This window comes from Nerophis ophidion, linkage group LG06 (genome assembly GCF_033978795.1).
Source record: "Nerophis ophidion isolate RoL-2023_Sa linkage group LG06, RoL_Noph_v1.0, whole genome shotgun sequence".
Lineage (NCBI taxonomy): Eukaryota > Metazoa > Chordata > Actinopteri > Syngnathiformes > Syngnathidae > Nerophis > Nerophis ophidion.
Genome location: NC_084616.1, coordinates 41,734,185 through 41,759,273, shown reverse-complemented (window position 1 = coordinate 41,759,273; position 25,089 = coordinate 41,734,185). Strand labels below are relative to the sequence as shown.

Below are 25,089 nucleotides of genomic sequence, written 5' to 3'. Positions count from 1 at the left end.
CTGAAGCAACCATTTCCACATCAACACCGTACGAAAAAAAAATCAACAACAGGAGTTAACGTCTGCAGGAACCTACCACAGAACAGAGGATTTGATTTCCTATTCCATCCATCCATTTTTCTACCGCTTATTCCCTTTGTGGTCCCGGGGGTCGCTGGTGCCTATCTCAGCTACAATCAGGCAGAAGGCGGGTACACCCTGGACAAGTCGCCACCTCATCGCAGTTGATTTCCCATTATGCAGCTCATTTTGAAATATCTTGTGACATCATGCACAAAAGTGCACTTTATTTGTTTTAAACTATTGTAGTGGCATTCTGTACAAAAAGTGCACTTTAGTGTTGTTTTGATATGTCATCTTAGTGAAGTGAAGTGTGAAGCGAATTATATTTATATAGCGCTTTTTCTCCAATGACTCAAAGCGCTTTACATAGTGAAACCCAATATCTAATTTTTACATTTAAACCAGTGTGGGTGGCACTGAGAGAAGGTGGGTAAAGTGTTTTGCCCAAGGACACAATGGCAGTGACTAGGATGGCGGAAGCGGGGATCGAACCTGCAACCTTCAAGTTGCTGGCACGGCCGCTCTACCAACCGAGCTATACCGCCCCGACATCATGCACAAAAGTGCACTAATAACTTGTTTTAAAATGTCTCTGACAATCTTGCACTTTCTGTTTTGGAAATGACATGAATGTTTGTTTAATAACTGTTTAATAAATACAGTTTTGCTAAATTGACTTAGTTGGGATATCCCTCTCCGCGTGAAAGTTTGAAATGAGCATATATTATTAATGCAGTATGAACAAGAATGTTTTAATGTACTTTGTAGACACATAGAATCATCATACTGCTGTGATTATATGTATCAAATGTTCATTCAAGGCTAAGGCAAAATATTGCGATATGTATTGTGTATTGTGACATGACCCAAAAATATCAAGATATTAATAAAAGGCCATATTGCCCAGCCCTACTTCATGTTCAGAAAAGTCAATATTTTGCAGAAAATTCCCTTACTGCTGGGGGAGTTGAAACGGAATAATCGAGAAAACTGTAAAACTAATATCGTGCCTCGTTGGCAATCACACCTTTGGCAGCTTACAACAGACAAGAGGTTCTCTAACTAGAGCTCAAATGTGTTATCTGTAATTCGGTTATCACGGTGTAATTCTAACAGCCGGTCTCATGAGATATTGTAATTTCATTTGCCCGAATGCAATTAAGAGTTATTGGCTCAGGTAGCTCGCACTGTGGTCCCCATACGTGGACAAAAATAGTGGTTTCCCGAATGGGTTGTGCAAAATTCTTTAGAAGACTTGCTATTGTGCAAAATTCTTTAGAAGACTTGCTAGAATAAATGTAATATATTATTCCTTAAAGTGGTATGAGTATTTAGTAAATGTTCAGTGACTTATGGCCAATTAGTCTGGCTTGTCTCCCTGTAAAGATGTCTTGCTTGGTGTTTTTCAGTCTTGCTCCAAAAAAAAAAAAAGCGAAGCGCTTTCACAGGTCCCTCACGGAGCATCACTTACACACTTCCCTGTGAGGCACTTGATTATGGCTGTTGTTTCCACTTTTATGTGGCATCCGTAGCCTTTCCACTCTCTTGTCAAGACAGTTTCTTTTTTTTCATCCATGCCTACCTCTCGCTATCTCTTTTCTTTCCACTATCTGTACTTTTACCACCCTGAGGTGCAGGCTCGAAACGGCCATGGCCTGGTGGATTAGGTAATTTATCATCAGGGGCTAGGTTGGGAGGGGAGGTGCACACTAAGGGTCACTGGTCCATTGCACACAGCCGTCACAGCGAGGGTCCTGAGGGAAGCAGTTGCCTGGCACCGCAACAACGGAAGCGGCCGGAACCTCGCTCGGAGGAAAGCCTACTCCAATGATGTTTGAGCCTGTAGGGTTACTTTTGTTCTGCAAAGTGCAACAAAAGATATAAAAACACTAATTTTCTGTATTCATACGGATGAGGGTACATTTAGATGGTGCTCTCTTTAAGTAGTCAAGCACCAATGTGCAGCAAAATGTTTTTTCAGAGCCTATTTTTGCTTTATCACTAATAAGTGTGAGGAATATCGAAAATGATGATGTCACCAAGGTTAAGGCTGGGTATTGATTACATATTATTCAATGTCAGTGCCAAAGCTGCACTCTTGAAACAATTCTGGTGTTCAAATAGAGTCTGGTTCGTTATTTGAAAATGTTAGATTTTTTTATTCTTCTGAAGGCCCAAGCTGTTTGTTTACATGCTTTTTTTTTTTACAAACCCCGTTTCCATATGAGTTGGGGTATTGTGTTAGATGTAAATATAAACGGAATACAATGATTTTTCAAATCATTTTCAACCCATATTCAGTTGAATATGCTACAAAGACAACATATTTGATGTTTAAACTGATAAACTTTTTTTTTTATGTGCAAATAATCATTAACTTTAGAATTTGATGCCAGCAACTCGTGACAATGTAGTTGGGAAAGGTGGCAATAAATACTGATAAAGTTGAGGAATGCTCATCAAACACTTATTTGGAACATCCCACAGGTGTGCAGGCTAATTGGGAACAGGCGGGTGCCATGATTGGGTATGAAAACAGCTACCCAAAAAATGCTCAGTCTTTCACAAGAAAGGATGGGGCGAGGTACACCCCTTTGTCCACAACTGTGTGAGCAAATTTGTCAAACAGTTTAAGAACAACGTTTCTCAAGGTGCATTTGCAAGAAATTTAGACATTTCAACATCTACGGTCCATGATATCATCCAAAGGTTCAGAGAATCTGGAGAAATCACTCCACGTAAAAGCGGCGTATCCGGAAACCAACATTGAATGACCGTGACCTTCCATCTCTCAGACTGCACTGTATCAAAAACCGACATCTCTAAAGGATATCACCACATGGGCTCAGGAACACTTCAAAAAACCACTGTCACTAAATACAAATCAACGCTACATCTGTAAGTGCAAGTTAAAACTCTACTATGCAAAGCGAAAGCCATTTATTAACAACATACAGAAACGCAGCCGGCTTCTCGGGGCCCGAAATCATCTAAGATGGATTGATGCAAAGTGGAAAAGTGTTCTGTGGTCTGACGAGTCCACCTTTCAAATTGTTTTTGGAAATATTTGACATGGTGTTTTCCGGACCAAAGGGGAAGCGAACTATCCAGACTGTTATCAACGCAAAGTTCAAAAGCCAGCATCTGTGATGGTATAGGGGTGTATTAGTGCCCAAGGCATGGGTAACTTACACATCTGTGAAGGCACCATTAATGCTGAAAAGTACATACAGGTTTTGGAACAACATATGCTGTCATCTAAGCGCCATCTTTTTGCTTGCTTATTTCAGCAAGACAATGCCAAGCCACATTCAGCACGTGTTACAACAGCGTGGCTTCGTAAAAAAAAAGTGTGTGTACTTTCCTGGCCCGCCTGCAGTCCAGACCTGTCTCACATCCAAAATGTCTGGTGCATTATGAAGCGTAAAATACGACAGCGGAGATCCCGGACTGTTGAACGACTGAAGCTCTACATAAAACAAGAATGGGAAAGTATTCCACTTTCAAAGCTTCAACAATTATTTTCCTCAGTTCCCAAAGGTTAATTGAGTGTTGTTAAAAGAAAAGGTGATATAACACAGTGGTGAACATGCCTTTTCCCAACTACTTTGGTACATGTTGCAGCCATGACATTCCAAGTTAATTATTATTTGCAAAAAAAAAAAAGTTTATGAGTTTGAACAACAAATATCTTGTCTTTGTAATGCATTAAATTGAATATGGGTCGAAAAGGATTTGCAAATCATTGTATTCCGTTTATATTTACATCTAACACAATTTCCCAACTCATATGGAAACGGGGTTTGTATTTTTCTTTGCCATTTAGGCTTATTGGACCCTAATTAAAATACAAACTAAGAATCATCTTTTTAAATGATGTACTTGGTCCATAAGTACACAAATGTGTACTTCATGTGTAGTGATATTGTAGTGACATTGACATTGTCTTGCGGAAATAAACAGGGGCACCCATGATAACGTTGCTTGGATGGCAACATAGTTGCTCCAAAACCTGTAAGTACCTTAAAGCATTAATAGTGCCTTCACAGATGTGCAAGTTACCCATGCCTTGGGCACTAATACACCTCATACCATCACAGATGCAGGCTTTTAAACTCTGCACCTAGAACAATTCGGAGTGTTCTTTTCCTCTTTGTTCTGGAGGACACGACGTCCACAGTTTCCAAAAACAATTGGAAATATGGACTCGTCAGACCACAGAACACCGTTCCACTTTGTATCGGTCCATCTTAGATGAGCTCGAGCCCAGCAAAGCTGGCAGCGTTTCTGGGTGCTGTTGATAAATGGCTTTCGCTAGGCATAGTAGAGTTTTAACTTGCACTTAAAGGTGTAGCGCCGAACTGTTGTTACTGTCAGTGGTTTTCTAAAGTGTTCCTGAGCCCATGTGGTGATATCCACACATTGATGTCCAACTGAGGGATTCAAGGTCCGCAATATCATCGCTTACATGCAGTGATTTTTGCAGATTCTCCGAACCTTTTGATGATATTACGGACCGTAGATGGTGAAATCCCTAAATTCCTTGCCATTGCTCGTTGAGAAATGTTGTTCTTTAACTGTTCGACAATTATCTCACACATTTGTTCACAAAGTGGAGACCCTCGCCCCATCCTTGTTTGTGAATGACCAATAATTTCATAGCAGCTGCTTTTATACCAAATCATGGCACCCACCTGTTCCTAAGTAGCCTGTTCAAATGTGGGAAGTTCCAAGTAAGTGTATGATGAGCATTTCTCTACGTTCTGTCTTTTCTGCCACTTGTGCCAGCTTTTTCGAAACATGTTTCAGCTATCAAATTCCAAATGAGCTAATATTTTCCAAAAATAACTTTTTGAACAATAAGTATTTTGTCTTTACAGTCTATTCAGTTGAATACAAGTTGAAGAAGATTTTCAAATCATTGTATTCTGTTTTTATTTACGATTTACACAATGGGCCAACTTCACTGGCTTGGGGTTTTGTACATGCTCACTGTCGCCTGTGCAGGTGAAATACTAACGTCAAGGTGCTCTAGTGGGGAGGACTCCGTACAAAATGTCCGCAGTTATCAGTCAGGGGCACTTTTAATGCGACGCTGGGTTTTTCACGATAATTTTGCGTTGTTTAATTTTTCTCTTATGGCGCCCTACACTGACCAGGAGGAAGTGGAAGGTCTGCTTGCTGCCTTTGCAAAGCATTGAACTAAATAGATCGTAATGGTGCTAAATTAGAGCCAAAATATTTGCAGTTGAGAAATGTTACTTTTAAAACTGAAAAATAAAGTGTTGTGTTTTGAATTTTGAAAAATACATCAGTGTATTCAAAATAAAGAATAAGACTATCCAGCAATTTTTCAGGTAAACTACAATAATAATTCACTCAAGTAATTCTTTTTGAATACATTTATTTTTATTTTCCACTTTCATATATTTTAATACTTGAGATTGTTTTTTTTTCATATTAAAATTGTATTTTCTACAGTTACATATGTTTTCAGGTTGAAATCTTTCTGTTTCATATTCAAATCCTTTTTTTGTCATAGCCAGACTTTTGGTCCACATTTTGTATAAGGCCATAAACTAAGAAGGGCGTGGAATTATGATAGCAAAAAGGATACCACATTGCTGCTATTACCCTATTGGAAAAATAAAATAGTTTTAAAAATTCCAAAGTTTTTACATGTTCATGAAGCCTTAACGTATGGCCCTTGGTTAGCTCCATAGACGTTCGGTGGTATGTACAGCCATCAAATGTCACTAGAGAGGAGGAAGGGGACTATTCTTGGAGAGTAGGAGTCGCTATCAGCTGCTCCGAGCAAAATGTTGCAGCCAGTTATCGACATTGCACATCAACTGTGTCGGAAATTGTCTCAGAGGTGAGTCATGAAAATGTTTAATTCATAAATTGGCCTGATTTTAACTTTATGATATGCTAGTGTGGCAAATGTGTGTCAGGTTCAATGCCAGACAATGTGGAAAAATACAAAGCGAGCAGTGGTTTTTTTTGACATGAGTGTGCCTTGACAACACCCGCTTTGCTTACGCACAGACATCTGCGGACTATGCTTGGGCCTGAACACTGTCAGACAGTTAACTTGGTAGTAATAGTAGCAAATAATTTAGCACTTACAATATACTTATATGAGCACCAGTCCCATAATGGTACCAACTTTCAATTCAATGTGATACAAGTGAAATGCAGTACAGCACTTTATTTTATCTCAGGGGTGTAGCTGCTTGATGTTTCTGATTGATTACAAAACTTTAAAGAGGTTGTCACGGAGGTAAACATGGTAGAAGTTGAACTTTCACATACTCTTAATTATATTAATGATATGCAGATTATCCATCCATCCATTTTTTACCGCTTATTCCCTTTGGGGTCGAGGGGGGCGCTGCTGCCTATCTCAGCTACAATCGAGCGTAAGGCTTTGTACACCCTGGACAAGTCGCCATCTCATCGCAGTATATATACATACATACATATGTATGTATGTATACGCATATATATGTATGTATGCAGTGTTTCCCACAGGTCAGGCATCTATTTGTGGTGGTTTGGTCGGGCGGTGTGTGTGGGGGTGGGGGGTGGGGGGATTGGGTGGATGCAGCGGCGGCGGCGATGACCAAGAAGAACGCGGAGTTGGAATATAATTACAACACTTTATGTACGTATTTATATACATATTTATATAATATTTACATATTTATATAATATGTAACTACAAGCTCCATTCATAGACAGAGTCCCATTGCTTTTATGAGCAGTCAAGCGAGTCAAAAGCCGCCCAAAAAAAAAAGAACAATTTTTTTAAAAAATGTTTTATTTATTTTTTTATTTGTGGCGGCCGTAATTCTTTCATGGTGGGCCGCCACAAATAAATGAATGTGTGGGAAACCCTGTGTATGTCTATACATATATATTTATGGAGGTCTACACATATGTTTGTATGTCTACTCATATATATGTATGTATGTTTGTCTATACATGTACAGTATATGTATGTATCTATACAGTATAAACATCTATATGTATATGCATACATATAGCTGTGTATACAAACATATAGATGTATATATTTATGCATGTATGTATGCACATATGTTTATGTATGTATGTATATATGTATGTATACAGTATATACATCTGTATTTATATGTATACATATAGATGTATATACAAACATATAGATGTATATATTTATTCATGTGTGTATACACGTATGTATGTATGTATATACGTATGTATGGTAAATGGTTTGTACTTGTATAGCGCATTTGTACTCCTTTTTAAGGAGCCCAAAGCGCTTTGACAGTATGTTTCCACATTCGCCCATTCACACACACACACTGACAGCGGGAGCTGCCATGCAAAGCGCTCACCAGGACCCATCAGGAGCAAGGGTGAAGTGCCTTGCCCATGTATGTATAAATGTACACATATGTGCATGTATTTATGCATGTATGTATATACATATATATGTATGCATGTATGTATATACATATATATTAGACATGCGCGCATAGGCAATTATATCATCCGCAACCGCATCACTAAAGTGGTCATCCACCCGCCATCCACCCGAACCAACGTTTTATCAAAGCCACAACCGCCCGCCACCCGCCCGTTGTTATATATCCAATATAGACGATGCAAGGCATTAGTGAGGTTAGAAAGTGTAACTCCCTCCAAATAGCACGGACACAATGGCTTTCTTGAACTGATTTATTTGAAGGCTTTCTTTCCCTTCAAATTCAGCGCGGAAATTGTAATAAATAAAGCACGTTACAAACGTAAAAATAATAACATTCACAGCATGTGGATCAAACATTTTACCAAGTAAAATACCAACAAATGACAGATAAATACCCTGTTGGCCTGCATGCTTCTTTTAGGAGGAAATTGTGATCTTCTGGCTCTTATAGCCTAAACGCTTAAAGTCCTTGTGACACTTTTTGGTCTTTGTTACAATCAGTTGCTCTCTTTCTCCCTTCTCATGCATCAAAAAAATGTGTACTCATACCCGGAAGTAGCTTCTTTACATCCGTCGACAGACCAAACGAGACACTTCAAAATAAAAGTATGCCCACATAGTGTTTCAAAGAGTGCTTGTTTTTCGTATGTGGGTAACAACATTTAACTATTTATAAATGGTTGATTTCTATAGGCTAGTACGGTAAAGTGTTGTACCTTGCTCTGCAGCCTTCATCAGAGGTGTCACGTGATGTTAGTGTGACGTTGTCTGTGACGTGTTATATGGATTGTACTATCAACACTTTACCTACTAGCTTATATAAATCAAGCATTTATAAATACACGTCAGTAGGCTAAATGAACCTCTTCAACATAACATTTAACTATGTATAATGTAGCGGCTGGCTACGGGGTGTTAGCCAATGACTTTGGCTGGGGGGGCGGGACTTCCGGGAGAGATAGGGACGTGACGTTGTCGACAGGAAGTGAGAGTTCGAGTTGTCCCGGGAAAAGAGAGCTGTTGTGTGGTTGTATTACATCTTGTGCAATAAAGACAAGACAAACAAAGAAGTTTTATGAGCCTACATTCCTGGGATTATTACAATATATATTTCCGAATTGGTTCAACCGCCACCCGCCCGAATCTATTTAAAATGTATTTTTTCGTCATGTCACCCGCCCGACCCGCGGTTTATCCACGGACTCCGCAGTTGTGACCGCAAACCGCGCATCTCTAATATATATATATGTATGTATATACATATGTGTGTGTGTGTATATATATATATATATATATATATATATATATATATATATATGTATATATATATATATATGTATAAGTGTGGATATGTATGTGGATATGTGTTACTTTACATACAGTCGGCTTTTGACCCTCGACCAAATTTTAAAAATTTTTTACAATAAATTTGTTGGATGGATCAAATTTCAAGAATTTTAGTCCTTCCATCCTAAACCAATGATACAATAAAATACAATGAATTTTACTGCTTAAATACCAGAAGTTAATAATACGGTAAATATATAATGAATCCATTCATTAAAAAATGGCCCAAGATAATCACCCATTCAGTACCTATATTTAACCAAGTGTTGATGTCTCCTCTTGTTTGATGTTAGAATCCACCCGCAGTTAAAATAATAGCAATAGAATGAATAAAAACACTCTGCTTGACTCGGTGCTTATGTCAATGCAGAGTAGCATGATTCATATATTTGTTTCTACAGGCAGGGATATCATCTCCGGCACCGCATACTTCCATTAGTAAAGTTTTTGTCCGGTCAAAATCCAAGCAGACTTATTGACGTGTAGAATTTCATGAATTGTGATTGCAGGTTTTTAGTTGAACTCCATGTCACTCAGGGAAGCATTTAGCGTGGAACAACCACAGCACCAACAGAGGAAAGGCGCAATGCGGTCCTGAATCAGCAATGAATTAGCTCAAGCTGCCAAAAAAGTGATTTTTGTCAATTTTTGACACGGCAAAAAAAATTATAACCCTCCTCAGGTTTAACAGACATTCATTTGTCACTTATTATCCATATCACTATTGATCCAAGCAGACCTCCCGAATACAGCCCGTGAGGGAAAGACCTCAATTTAGTGACTCACTTTCTACAGTAACACATCTCCCGGTGCAGTAACTTTCCTAATAAATCTTACGTGAGGAAGGAATTGCCGCCCATCAGTAACGGAACGACCCATGTCGGCATCATTAATCAGGGTAAAACGGCTGAACATGAGAATGGAAGTAGTAATTAGCTGTGTAATGTGCATTACAATGAATGATGTGAGCGTGTAACATGTCATTTAGCACATGCACTGTACATGAAGGAATCACCAGGGAGAGATTTTGGGTGTGCATTTTCTGCACTGTATGTCAGAGGAGAAGCATTTCTTGTTAGTCATCCTCTTTCAGTTGGCATCTAAAACGATTTCTTACGCCCACAATACAATACTCACATCTTTTTGCAGGACCGAAGCGAACCTTCATCGCAAAGCATGTGTGGTTAACATTTGTTATTTTGGATTATTTTGTTTTCAAAGTGGCCCTCCAGTACGTAACGTAAACACCCTTTATTCTTCAGTGTGTCTTTCCTGGAGAGCGATTCTGTAAGCAAGCATTCTTTTTGTGTGTGTTCATCTGTTAATTTGTTTATTAAAAATATGTGTATATGTTTGTTATTTAGCATTTAAATGTGAGACAATTATGATAACAGTGGCGTTCAGTTGTTATTTATGGTTTTCTTACACTTTGGAGTACCATTTGCAAGTATTATAGATGTTATATGGCAGTGTGTTGTCCAGTCAGGGAGCAATCTTTGCCATTAGGCTGAATCAAGTCTTGTTTTTGCGCCCTTAAAAAGTGTTTATACTGTAAGTATTGTACTTACTACACACCAGCTGTTTTATTCTAACATGCATCTTAGTTTTTTCATAACAGGATTTGGAGGTGTTGAAATTGCCATGTAAAATTGCTTATGCTAATCGGTGTCATGTCTATGGCAAATATAATATAAATTAGCATTGGGCTAGCTCATTTCGAAAAGTGGATACTTGCTGTATGTTCGAGTGTCGTCTATTTGGCATGTTTGATTTAATTTGTTGGCATGGAAGTTTGAACATTACTCGAAGGCAGTCCGACTGAGTGCCTCTATGAGTGCCGATTGAGCGCTTGTTTGAGTCTGCAAGAGCAACAAAGGTATCGAAATATGGCACTGTCTGATTTCACGTCAATCGGTAACCAGTAGCGGTGACGGAATTTTGTCGGTGCCTGTAAACCAGTGGTTCCCAAAGTGGGCGGCGGAAAGATCTGGGGGGGCGGTGAGGAAGAAGGGGGCGGTAGGGGGGCGGCAGTCCGAAGTCGAAGTCAGAAGTTCGAATGTTTGTTTGACGATTTGTACACAACACGTGCAGCAGGACGAGTCAGTGGACGACGCATCAGGGTCCGGTTACCACACGCCGCTCTGGCCCAGTCAGATCAGACAGCATGGACTACAAAAGCAAAAGCTCAGGTTTGTAATTTCAAGCTTGTAATGTTCAGAATTTTATCTTATAATAAAAACCGCATTCTGGCGGTCAACATCATCTTGAGTTCAAGTCAACATGAAATTGGGGACTCGCCAGAACGCGCCGTGTTGTGTTGAGCTGGTTAGGGTGGTGCATTCACTGATATATATTGTTACGAATGTACATGAGTTTGTACCTGTGCGTGCGTGTGTGTGTGTGTGTGTGTGTGTGTGTGTGCATATATGCGTGTTCGCGCGTGTGTCATTGTGTGGGTGGCGAGGGTAGCGTGCCTTAGATCACGTCCGCCATCATTTTCTGTGAGTAAATGGAAGAAAATGAATACGTGAGAGGGTAAAGCGCCCCCCGTGACCCCGAAAGGGAATAAGCGGTAGAAAATGGATGGATGGATGGACCTTCAATGTTGTCATTTTTGTCTTTAAGTAGGCCTATTTATGAAATGCGATAAAATGCTGTATTTTACATGGTTTTATTTTTTGTTCCAGAATAAAGTATGGCCTTGGTTACAGCAAACAAAAAAGAAGTGTCGGCAATATAGTGTGGAATATCTGAAACATCATATTTAGTAGAACGGGGCTTCAGTGCAGTCGCCTTGCTTCTTTCCAAGCAAAGAAACCGACTGAAAATTACTGACCGCGGGGATCTACGACTTCTTCTTAGTGAGTTCCAGCCTGATGTTGAGAAGCTTATGTCCCTGCACCAAGCACATCCATCCCATTAAAATTAAGTGTGAGACAATGAAGGTTACTGGTGGAATGTTTATTTACCATTCTATGTCGCTGAAACAGTTAAAACTGCTAAAAAATAAATTGGTTTACTAAATTGGGTTTTATTTGTGAAATACACATTTGTGTTTAACCTTTCTCTTTTCAAATTGCAGCATACCAAATATCAAGAAAGAGGTGTTTATTTCCATATGTGTCTGGTTGGGGGGGCGCTAGGAATTCACTGGGGAGCCAAGGGTGCGCCAGCCTGCAAAAGTTTGGGAACCATTGCTGTAAACGTACCAAATTTGGTACCCATCCCTAACTATACTACATAAAAAGCTACAGTATGTTTGGTTTTCATATGAAGAGACTTACAGTCATGGTCAAAGGTTAACATACAACTGTAAAGAACATAATGTCCAGAATAACAATGTTTCCTCCAAAAGGTCTTGTCTTTGTCCATGAGATGTGAAACATCACATGGACAAAGATAAGACCTTCTGGAGGAAAGTTCTGTGGTCAGATGAAACACACATTTAGCTTTTTGGCCACAATATCCAGCAACATGAATGGAAGAGAAAAGGTGAGACCTTTAATCCCAGGAACACCACACCTACCGTCAAGCATGGTGGTGGGCCTGTTTTGCTGCCAATGGAACTGTTGCATTACAGAGAGTAGATGGGACAATGAAAAAGGAGGATTACCTCCAAATTCTTCAAGACAACCTAAAATCATCAGCCCAGAGGTTGGGTCTTGGGTGCAGTTGGGTGTTCCAACAGGACAATGACCCCAAACACAAGTCAAAAATGGTAAAGGAATGCCTAAATCAGGCTACAATTAAGGTTTTAGATTGATTAAGGTTTTTGCCTTCCCAAAATTCTGACTTAAACATGTGGACAATAATAAAGAAACAAATCCATGTCAGAAAACCAACAAATTTAACTGAACTGCACCAATTTTATCAAGAGGAGTGGTCAAAAATTCCACCAGAAGTGTGCCAGAATCTGCGGATGGCTACCAAAAGCACTTTATTGCAGTGAAATTTGCCAAAGGACATTAACTTTGCTGTATGTATACTTTTGACCCAGTAGATTTTGGTCACATTTTCAGTAGACCCATAAATTCATAAAAGAACCAAACTTCATGAATGTTTTTTTTTTTGTGACCAAGTATGTGCTCCAATCACTATCACAAAAAATAAGTGTTTTATAAGTTATTGGAAACTCAAGACAGCCAGGACATTATGTTCTTTACAGGTGTATGTACACTTTTGACCAGGAGTGTCATACCCAGTGATATTCCCTCTGCACTTTTGTCATTGCGTCATCTTTGATTACAAAAGGGGAGAGAAGAGTGGCACTCTAGTGTTTCTCACCTTTTTTATCAAGATGCTGCCATTCACAACTTTTTTTTGGGGCCTTGTTAGGTTATTGTGCAGTCACTGACACACACGTGGGATTCTTTGTTTGGATACTCAATTCTGAGAAATGTTATTTACTACACTATTTGGCTGTACAATAAGCGAGACGGCATACAAAAACCAGTGACAAAATGAAGTTTAAGTTAAAGTACCAATTATTGTCTCCCACACACACACTAGGTGTGGCAAAATGGGCCCTCTGCATTCGACCATTCCCTTTGTTCACCCCAGAGGAGGTGAGGGGAGCAGTGAGCAGCAGCAGTGGCCGCGCTCGGGAATAATTTTTGGTGATTTAACCCCCAATTCCAACCCTTGATGCTGAGTGCCAAGCAGGGAGGTAATGGGTCCCATTTTTATAGTTTTTGGTATGACTCAGCCAGGGGTTTGAACTCAAACTACCGATCTCAAGGCGGACACTCTAATGCTTAACTATTAAGTGCTTTCTACTCTTGTATGAAAGCACGTAGTGTTAAAATGTCACTCAAAAAGTGGTCGATTTTTTGTTTTCGACCCTGTAACGGAAATGGAACAAAATAATGAAAAAATATAAACAAATAGAAGGTCTACAAGCATCCTAACACATTGTGTTGGAGTTTTTCTCTGTAATGTGATGCCAATGCAATGCGGAGGTGTGTCGGTGCAGTATAAATGTCAAAGCGGTTAATATTGTTCTGCATTTTCCTGAAAGTGACAAATTATGTAAACTGTATTTTCTTAAAATGATGGAAAACGTATGTAATATTTTTATGTTTTATAACTATGCCTATTACCGTATTTTTCGGACTATAAGTCAGTTTTTTCTCAGTTGATTATTTATGAGTCATATAACATACACTTATTCAGCCTGTTCACTATTCTTTATTTATTTTGAATTGCCTTTCAAATGTCTATTCTTGGTGTTGGATTTTATCAAATAAATTTCCCCCAAAAATGCGACTTATACTCCAGTGCTACGTATATATTTTTTTCCTTCTTCATTATGCATTTTCGGCCGGTGTGACATATGTGTGAAATGATTAACAGATTACCGTAAAATATCAAATAATATTATTTTTCTCATTCGCGGAAGAGACCAAGAAAATCAGCACACAAACGTCAGCAATCGTCACACACATGTCAACCAATAAGAATTCAGCGCGGGGGGTTCGGGGGGAGTCATGGCAGAAGTGCATTGTGGGTCATGGAATGCTAACTGCTATATGCTACTGCCGTAGCTATTAAAATGGATCATTTCATTGTTGGCGGTAACTTATAAAAACTGAGAAGGGCTGAACAAAAATGACACCGAAAAGGAAATCATGTACTGCAGATTACAAGCTGGACGTAGTGAAATATGCAGCAGAAAACGACAAGAGGAAGCGGCGCATACCTTTGGAGTTGGCAGAGTTGTTTAGAAGCGACATCGAGGAAGAAGATTTCATGGGATTTATCGATTATGAGTGACTGTTTGGTAAACGTATAGCATGTTCTATATGTTACAGTTATTTGAATGACTCTTACCATAATATGTTACGTTAACATACCAGGCACCTTCTCAGTTGGTTATTTATGCCTCATATAACGTACACTTATTCAGCCTGTTCTTCACTATTCTTTATTTTAAATTGCCTTTCAAATGTATATTCTTGGTGTTTGATTTTATAAAATAAATTTCCCCCAAAAATGCGGCTAATACTCCAGTGCGACGTATATATGTTTTTTTCCTTCTGTATACGCCGGTGCGACGTATACTCCGGAGCGATTTATAATCTGAAAAATACAGTAGTCACCAATGCCTTCCTTTTTTGCATGTTTGCCTTTTAGGCCCAATCAAACAAACCTCTGCAGAGAATAATAATTAGAAAGTATCCTTTCCTATACCTGCAATCATATAAGAAATATAGCTTAGAGCAGCAGAAGTTAGACAAGAAGTTGATGTATTAAGATATAATCCGGAATAGAATCCATGCACGCTCAAAGCCAAGTGGGCTGCTGTGTCGCCCCAGAGATCTGACTCCTCACGAACAGAGGTAGGAGATAAGGAAAGTGAGCTCTCGTCAAACAAGGAACCCCTCCAGTGACTGTGATGTGATGGAAAATGTCGGAGAAAGAGGAGAATGGTTTTCAAGAGGGTCTGCTGCAGGGCTTGCTAAAATATTGTCACCAATTATTCACAGTGAGGTGCAGCCGTACGATCGACTGTGGCAGCAGCAAACACGGAATGACATTTTCCTTTGTTCATTTCTTATTTCTGGGGGTTGTAAATTGAATGGATGTGAGACATTTGTCTATTTCTGTCTTCTGTCCCATTTCTGAGAAGCCCTTATAGTACATGTGTTTGATGTGACTGATGCTAACGAAATGCTGCAGCAGGAATATTTAGGCTTGTCTTGGTACTACTTTTGAGAGTCTGGCATAAAGCTGTTATGAACACCAATGTACTGGCAATGATTTAAAAAATGAAAATGATGTGCCTTTTTAGTAGCGATTTTACATAAAATTTTAATTGTATAAAGTCTTAGGATAGGGGTGTTCCAAATGAGGGCCGCGTAATGAAAAATGAAAGAATGCGTGATACATTTTGAACAATAACGGTGAGACCACTTCAATGTACATCAAAGTATGCTAAGCTGTTTGACAAAAAAAAATGCATTGTTATCTTAGCTTTTGTTTTATAAGTGTCAAAGCAGATAGTTCTTAGTGTTATATCCAATTCCAGTTGGGCGGTATAGCTCGGTTGGTAGAGTGGCCATGCCAGCAACTTGAGGGTTCCAGGTTCGATCCACGCTTCCGCCGTCCGAGTCCTTGCCATTGTGTCCTTGCCACCCAGACTGGTTTAAATGTAACTTAGATATTGGGTTTCACTATGTAAAAGCGCTTTGAGTCACTAGAGAAAAGTGCTATATAAAATATGATTCATAATATAATTCACAATTTATATTCAGAACACGTCAAGAGCCAAAACAATACTTGGTGCTCGCCAAAATGGCCTGAGGTCCACACTTAGACACCCCTGACTTATTTCAGGATCACGGTAGCTCACAGGTGTCAAACTCAAGGTCCGCAGGCAAGATCTGGCCCGCCACATGATTTAACGTGGCCCGTGAAGGCCTTGAAATAATATGCGTCAATGAAGGGCTTTATTTTGTCCTTTTGAATTAATTTGTTCTTTCCATTTTTGACATGAAAATACATGTATTGCATGCAATACAAGAATCACTGTTATGTTTTGAGGAGGAGTTGTGACGGCACAGAACCACAAGGGAGCAGTATAACTATGTATTTATTTTATATATATATATATATATATAAGGGCTGCAAATGGTTGGGTGTCCCACAATTCGATTCAATATCGATTCTTCTGGTCACGATTTGATAATATATCAATTTTTTTCGATTCTACGCGATTCTCGATTCAAAAACGATATTTTTCCGATTCAAAACGAGTCTGTATTCATTCAATACATAGGATTTCAGCAGGATCTACCCCAGTCTGCTGATATGCTAGCAGAGTAGTAGTTTTTTTTAAAAAGCTTTTATAATTATGTGAATTCTCCCTGCCCCCTGGGTGTGAGTTTTCCTTGCCCTTTTGTGGGTTCTTCCGAGGATGTTGTAGTCGTAATGATTTGTGCAGTCCTTTGAGACATTTGTGATTTGGGGCTATATAAATAAACATTGATTGATTGATTGATTGATAATTGTAAAGGACAATGTTTTATCAACTGATTGCAATAATGTAAATTTGTTTTAACTATTAAACGAACCAAAAATATGACTTATTTTATCTTTGTGAAAACATTGGACACAGTGTGTTGTCAAGCTTATGAGATGCGATGCATCATTTTTGTTTCACTAATTTTGGTTTGTTCTGTGTCGTGTTTGTCTCCTCAATTGCTCTGTTAATTGCAGTTCTGAGTGTTGCTGGGTCAGGTTTGGTTTTGGAATTGGATTGCATTCTTATGGTATTGCTGTGTAGTGGTTTGTTTGATTTATTAAAAAAAAAAAAAAAGATTAAAAAAAAAAGAGAATCGATTTTTAATATATATATATATATATATATATATATATATATATATATATATATATATATATATATATATATACACAATAATAATATAAACTAAGGAAATGGAGTGTGAACAAGATCCAAAAGTGTATGTGTTTTGTGTGACTATGTGTGGAATTAATTGTTGTGTTACCGTGACTGTTGGGCGATAGAAGAGTCCAAAAGGGTCTTAGCAGGCTCGTATGGCCGTGGGCAGGCAGGAAGTCAGGGGCTATAGCGGGGGCGAAGAAGGTCCATGTCCAAACAGGGGCCAAGGATCGAGGGAGGCAGTCCAAAGTCCAAGGAGATTCGAGGCTCGAAGATGGAATACACGGGAAGCACTGCGAGAAAAACACAAAAGGGCATGAGACGCGGGATCAGGGAAGTCACAGGGAGAAATCCAGAATGCGGAGGGAAGCCAGACACGGGATTCTTACAACGTAACAGGATTAAGTTCCAGCAAGGATTCTTGGGTCCACTGGTCCTTATTTACCTCGCCCTCATCAATCCCAGGTGTGCTGATTGCCGGCGATTGATTGCAGTTGTTCGCTGCCGCTGGTCTGGGGTTTGTATTGCGTACTCTTGGAGCTCCCGAACGGGGCGCACGCTGCTGCTCACTGCTCCCCTCCCCTCCCAGGAGGTGAACATGGGGATGTGTCAAATGCAGAGGACCCATTTCACAACACCTAGTGTGTGTGTGACAATTGTTGGGACTTAACAATTGCATATCTTTTGAACTTACATATTATATAATAATGCATCAAATATTGTACAATAAGACATGTCAAACTTTTTTCTTTAGTTAGAATATTGATAATGGTAATAAACATCTGCTTGACTTATGATTTCAAATCAAGTTATCCATCAAATTGTACCTTGTTAAATGGACAAAACATGTCATGATAAAAAATGGCATGTCCTTTGCCAGTATATTACAAAAATACTATAGTGCTGTTTTTTTCTTAATATTACAGTATGCTGTAAAAAAAACACCGTAGATTGTACGGTAAAATTGTGACAACTGAGTAGCCAGTTTTTTTATTTTTTTACTACACAATCAAAATATTTTATTTTTTAAAATGCAGGTCAAAATATCTAATAGTCAAATGCATAGGCCACTGTCTGATATCGTGAAGTAAATCCCTAAACATTTATATTAATACATAATAACCAGCGGTGTGTCTAATTACGCCGGGTCAAAAAACAAGGGGAGCTGTGGCTCTAGGCACTATACTGCTGTGGTATTTTCTTTTTTTTTAATGAACTCCACAAATGGCAGTAGTTGCATTTGAAGAATCCATTTCCCCCTCCATGCGCTTAGAAGAGTTGGTTGTGCTACTCAGCCGATGCTGTGTTGTTACACATGCTGATCGCTATTAGAATACTTGATTATGTAGTCAAAGAAACCTACTTTCTCATGCACTCCAAAACATTGCTAAACTTTGCAATATGTAGTTATTATAAATAATGAGTTAATATTAGACATAACATTCACTACAATTATTACATTTGCCCTTTAGGCAGTGTCAAGTTCTTCAGGTTTTTTTGCAGCCGTGCCCAAACTTGAAATGGCCAGTGGAACTCAAAAAAGGACACAAAGGGACGACTCAATCTTCTTTCCTTGGGATTTATTGATATATGCTTTGAAGCAATCAAATAAACTGGGTTATCGGCGTAAATGAATGGATGAAATGAATGAATAGTCGAATAGTCGGTAGTTAAATAGTAGAATAGTTGATTAGTGATGGGTTGATTAGTTGAATTGTAAATTAGGCGATTAGAATAGCCGATTAGCTGGATAGTAGGATAGGCGATTAGGGTGATTAGAGCGATTAGGGCGATTAGGTTGATAACCTAAATCAAACAGAAAATAAAAGAACACATTAGTGTTTCATAAACACACATCAAAATAAATGTTTTGCTTTCTTTTTAAATCAATCCAAACAATTCATTTCACTGATAGGGACTAGGTATAAGAATAAACTTAAACATTTCCAATAATATGAATGAAATTAAATTCGAACAATCCAAGAATAAACTTAAACATCACTGATAACTTTTAAATTTACTTTCAGTCAACTTAAACAATGTGTAAACATCAGTGAAATTGTCTCCTTTAAACATTTTCCCCAGTGAAATTTTTTTCTTTAAACATTCCCCCCAGTCCAAACAAACACTTCTTTCCTTTGGTTTTCTCACCAGTTGCGTCTTCTGAGTCCACACAAGAGCTGTCTTCCTTCCTCTCAGCAGCATGCCAAAAGGGCTGACTGATTGAAGCTCAAACATTTTAAGCATGTGCTCTGAGCAGGTGAACAGGTGAACTCAATCAAGACAATCTGGTGGAAGCAGGTGGAGATGTTCAGCCCTCAGCGCTCACTGTTGCCCCTTCAGGCCTGGAGTGTGCTCTGCAAATCAGTGGTGTTTTTTCTGCTCTGTCTTTTGACCTGACAGGCAGGTTAGCCTACAGCAGGGATCCATCCATCCATCCATCTTCTTCCGCTTATTCAAGGTCGGGTCGCGGGGGCAGCAGCCTAAACAGGGAAGCCCAGACTTTCCTCTCCCCACCCATTTTGACCAGCTCCTTCTGGGGGATCCCGAGGTATTCCCAGGCCAGCTGGGGGACATAGTCTTCCCAAAGTTTCCTGCGTCTTCCCCGTGGCCTCCTACCAGTCGGACGTGCCCGAAACACCTCCTTAGGGGGGTGTTCGGGTGGCATCCTGACCAGAGGCCCAAACCCCCTCATCTGGCTCCTCTTGATGTAGAGGAGCAGCGACTTCACTTTGAGCTCCTCCTAGATGACAGACCTTCTCACCCTATTTCTTAGGGGGAGCCCGGCCACCCGGCGGAGGAAACTCATTCCGGCCGCTTGTAACCGTGATATTATCCTTTCGGTCATAACCCAAAGCTCTTTACCATAGGTAAAGATGGGAACGTAATCGACCAGTAAATTCAGAGATTTGCCTTCCGGCTCAGTTCCTTCTTCACCACAATGGATCGATACAGCGTCCGCATTACTGAAGACGCCGCACCGATCCGCCTGTCGACCTCACGATCCACTCTTCCCTTACTCCTCCACTTGGGGCAGGGTCTCCTCCCCAATCCGGAGATGGCACTCCACTGTTTTACGAGCGAGAACCATGGACCCGGACTTGGAGGTGCTGATTCTCATCCCAGTCGCTTCACACCCGGCTGCGAACCGATCCAGTGAGAGCTGAAGATCTTGACCAGATTACGCCATCAGGACCACATCATCTGCAAAAAGCAGAGCCCTAATCCTGCGGCCAACAAAGCAGGGATATTCAATTAAAATGTTCTGGAAAAGGATAAGCAGTAGAAAATGGATTGATGGATATTCTGGGGGCCTCATTTCCAGAAAGCTAAATACCAGAGAAAATCTTGTCTTATTTTGTATATTCCGGTGAAACCAGCATCTTCTACAGTAGATTTTGGTCCATTTATTTTGTCACAAGTATATAAGCGCTCTGCTGTTTTTACAGACTTTCTGAAAAAAAAAATAGTCAAACATCATCTTTTTAAGAGGACTTGAGTGTTTTTAAGAATCCACTGCAACAATGTGAGTGCCTAACAAGTTTATTTTTACCTGAACTGGCGGGTCACCAGTTGAATAGTCCTCATGATGAAAAAGAGAGGACCTTGACAAGACATGTACAACTGAAGAAGTTCACCAAATGACTACTGGCTGAACCTGAAGTAAAAAAGTTACAGCAACACCTCAGTTACATAAATCCTATTAAAAATGAAAATACAACCATTTCAATGCCAAAAACGAGAGGACTCAAAGGGGTCCCCTGAGGATTGCCTCAGTTATATAAATTAAAAGTTCTATGTTTGCCAGCCAGGTTGAAGTGTCAATGCAAATATATGCTAATGTGTTAACAGTGGTCCAAGTTTCTCTATAGCAGTGGTTTTCAAACCTTTTTCACCAATTACCACCTTAGAAAAAACTTGGTTTTCTAAGAGCAACCATATTGAGCAACATTAAAATAAAGTAGAGTAGTATGCCTAAGTATTCATTTAAAAGGAAACCAAAGTTTTATTTAACAGGTGCCGTAATTTCCGGACTATAAGGCGCACCGGATTATAAAGCGCACTGCCGATGAATGGTCTATTTTTGATCTTTTTTCATATATAAGGTGCACCGGATTATAGGGCACAAAAAGGAGCCATATTATTATTACTTTTTTTCTACAAGTTAAATTCTTGCTTGTCGTCTACATAACATGTAATGATGGTTCTTTGGTCAAAATGTTGCAAAGATTATGTTTTACAGACCATCTTCAAGCCGTTTTCTGACAGTCTCTTCCGGATGCGCCGTTTTGTGGGCAGTCTTATTTATGTGGCTCACCTTTAACAGCGTCCCACGTCATCTTTGTTGTAGCGGTGTAGCATGCAAGGACGGGAGTGGAGAAAGTGTCAAAAGATGAAGCTAACTGTTTTAATGACATTCAGACTTTACTTAAATCAGTAACAGAGCAACATCTCCTCATCCGCCGGAAATGTTTCCTGTGAAAAAACATTCGACCGGAACTCTATAATAACTACATTTCCTTGGGTGAATAATGTAAACTCACTAGACCGAGATGTTTTAGTGCTTTCATGGCAGATATAAGTAAGAACTCGACACTACTTAATATTAGAAATGGCAACATTGGAGGATGAATGTCCCATAACTACCTCAGTAGAAGCATTTAAGTCTCACCTTAAAACTCATCTGTATACTTTAGCCTTTAAATAGACCTCCTTTTTAGACCAGTTGATCTGCCGCTTCTTTTCTTTCTCCTATGTCCCCCCCTCCCTTGTGGAGGGGGTACGGTCCGATGACCATGGATTAAGTACTGGCTGTCCAGAGTCGAGACCCAGGATGGACCGCTCGTCGGGACCCAGGATGGACCGCTCGCCTGTGTATCGGTTGGGGACATCTCTACGCTGCTGATCCGCCTCCGCTTGAGATGGTCTCCTGTGGACTGTGGACGGGACTCTCGCTGCTGTCTTGGATCCGCTTGAACTGAACTCTCGCGGCTGTGTTGGAGCCACTATGGATTGAACTTTCACAGTATCATGTTAGACCCGCTCGACATCCATTGCTTTCGGTCCCCTAGAGGGGGGGGATTGCCCACATCAGAGGTCCTCTCCAAGGTTTCTCATAGTCAGCATTGTCACTGGCGTCCCACTGGATGTGAATTCTCTCTGCCCACTGGGTGTGAGTTTTCTTTGCGCTTTTGTGGGTTCTTCCAAGGATGTTGTAGTCGTTATGATTTGTGCAGTCCTTTGAGACATTTGTGATTTGGGGCTATATAAATAAACATTGATTGATTGATTGATTGATAACAAGAAGATAACGAAAAATAAGAAGCTTATCGACCACGGTGTCCACACGGACTACAAAGGCTGATGCGCCCAATTTTTCAGGATTTATGCAGATCCCAAATACAGATTAGCAGGTACCAGATGGTAAGTAAAGTTGCTTTTGCAGGACATTGCAAATGCCAGATAATACGTCTTACCTTATACACACACCATAATAATACTCGTATGTTGAAGCACATCAAGCGGTGTATTGTTTTAGCTTATTAATGTCGCTCTAAAACATGTTGATGGATTTTTGAGCGCCATTTGTAATGTTCTATATTTTCAATGGAACATATAAAATGTTGGTGTTTACTGGTGTCACCGCCTGCTGCCATCTTGTGGTTTGTGGTCTGTTTGCTTTGTTGGTGCAGCAGACCTGGCTCTTATTGTTGTCTTCTTCCTAGAGTTCCTGTGTTTCCCTGTGGGCGGAGTTGTGAGACGTGCTCAGGTGTGTCCAATCTTCCCAACAGTATTTAAGCAGCTCCTCAATAGCTGGCTGGCACTCGGCAATTTCACTCCTTTGACTGTGTTCGGATGAAGACTCCTGGACTAGTTGTATTTTTGCCTAACACCTTCTTGACTATTTCCTGTGCCATTCAGCATGGTTTGTACCTTGTAGTTTGCACGTCTTGCAACTTCAACCCTAGTTTTAGTTAGTTTGTAGTTAAGCTTTGTTCTTTTTATCACAGAGCTTTTTGTGTTCTCCTTTTTCACACCTTTTGTTACGTTCAAGTTTTCGGATCATTGTTGTGATATACTTACCTTTTGTGAAGTAAATAACTATTTACTCTCAATTCCATCTGCATCCTTGGGTTCCTCTGTTCCACTGTAAATTAGATTGTGACAACTGTCATATTGCAGTCTACACGTATCTCTTATATGTGACTGCGATCATATTGCAGTCTGCACATTAGTCCTATGTGTGACTGCCATCTACAGGTCACACTTATCATTTCACCATGTACCAAAATAAATAGCTTTGAGGTCCGTGAGCAAAACAAAACCGGAATTATTCCGTACATTAGGCGCACAAGTTTGTAAGGCGCACTGTAGAGTTTTGAGGGAAAATATATATATTTTAAGTGCGCCTTATAGTGCGCAAAATACGGTATATGCAATATAATTGGCCACTGTACATTGCACACAGTTTGAACAGTAACACGGTGTTTGAATCTAGGGAAATAAAACACTGTACCTGTGACTACAAGTGAGTACAAGTGATTTTTTTGGGGGCGTACCACTAGATGGAGCCTGTACCACTAGTGCTGCACGTTCCACAGTTTATATACAAGAGGAGCAATTTAGTGTTTTTTTAGGAATTTGGTGCAAAATTGTTTGTCTCCCAAGTTTCAGACTGAACTCGAGGGTCGGGACTCCTGTTAAATAGCCCTGCATTTGTCCTGTTTACAGTAAGTGAGCTATGTCTTGTGTGGTTTCCTCAAGTTTATTTTGGGAAATACAATATAGCATTTATTTAAGATCCTAACTCGAGGGCAACATAGCATGTATGAAATCCTGGGTGATTATCTATATTTGGTATGGGTGACTGAGCGGCTACATAGCGCTGCGAATGCATCGACTTGGAGCATTTTTCTACATGCCGCAGCCTACGGTAGAGTATGCGCGTGTCGCATGATCAGGTTTCTCCCTGCACACATCCCACTGCAAACATTTAGGAGCTGGCAAATACGGCGGGATCCTGTAGCAGTGGGCCTGTGAAATCACTTCAGAGGACAGAAGCCAAGTAGCTGTGAAAGCGTGTGAAGTTTATGTCAGGGTGCAGGATGGTTTATTCTAGGACAGTTATGCTAACATGGATCATAAAGAATGATGACACATATGTTTCTATTTGCGAAACGATTGAGAGAATGGAAATGTTCGTGCTTGTCATGCCAATCACCGCAGAAGAGGTTGTGTTATTTCTTGTATAATGTTTTATTTAGTTTAGTTCATTTAAAGGACAATGCACAGTAACATTAAAGGGGAACATTATCACAATTTCAAAAGGGTTAAAAACAATAAAAATCAGTTCCCAGTGGCTTGTTTTATTTTTCGAAGTTTTTTTCAAAATGTTACACCTCCCGGAATATCCTTAAAAAAAGCTTTAAAGTTCTTGATTTTCACTATTTGCGATGCGACTGTCCATTTCCCTGTGACGTCATACAGTGCTGCCAATACAAACAACATGGTGGTTACCACAGCAAGATATAGCGACATTAGCTCGGATTCAGACTCGGATTTCAGCGGCTTAAACGATTCAACAGATTACGCATGTATTGAAACAGATGGTCGGAGTATGGAGGCAGATAGCGAAAACGAAATTGAAGAAGAAACTGAAGCTATTGAGCGAATAGCTCTTGACGCTATTCGGCCATAGCATGGATGTACCTAATGAAGTGGCCCATAGCATGGCTGCCTTATTAGCATCGCCGGTAAAATATGCGGACCAAACGATCAGGACTTTCGCATCTTGTGACACTGG

General features: G+C 39.8%; 1 protein-coding gene and 1 long non-coding RNA gene across 5 annotated transcripts in view; one reads left to right on the top strand and one right to left on the bottom strand.

Annotated features, from left to right (window-relative positions):
* The window catches only part of kazna (kazrin, periplakin interacting protein a), a 519,865-nt gene that overhangs the window by 243,274 nt on the left and 251,502 nt on the right, over window positions 1-25,089 (top strand). The window lies entirely within an intron of this gene.
* Window positions 17,302-19,501, bottom strand: LOC133554721 (uncharacterized). Its single transcript, XR_009807192.1, has 3 exons — window positions 19,437-19,501; window positions 17,675-17,923; window positions 17,302-17,578 (listed from the first exon to the last, which is right to left on the bottom strand). It is a non-coding gene; the product is annotated as an uncharacterized LOC133554721 (long non-coding RNA).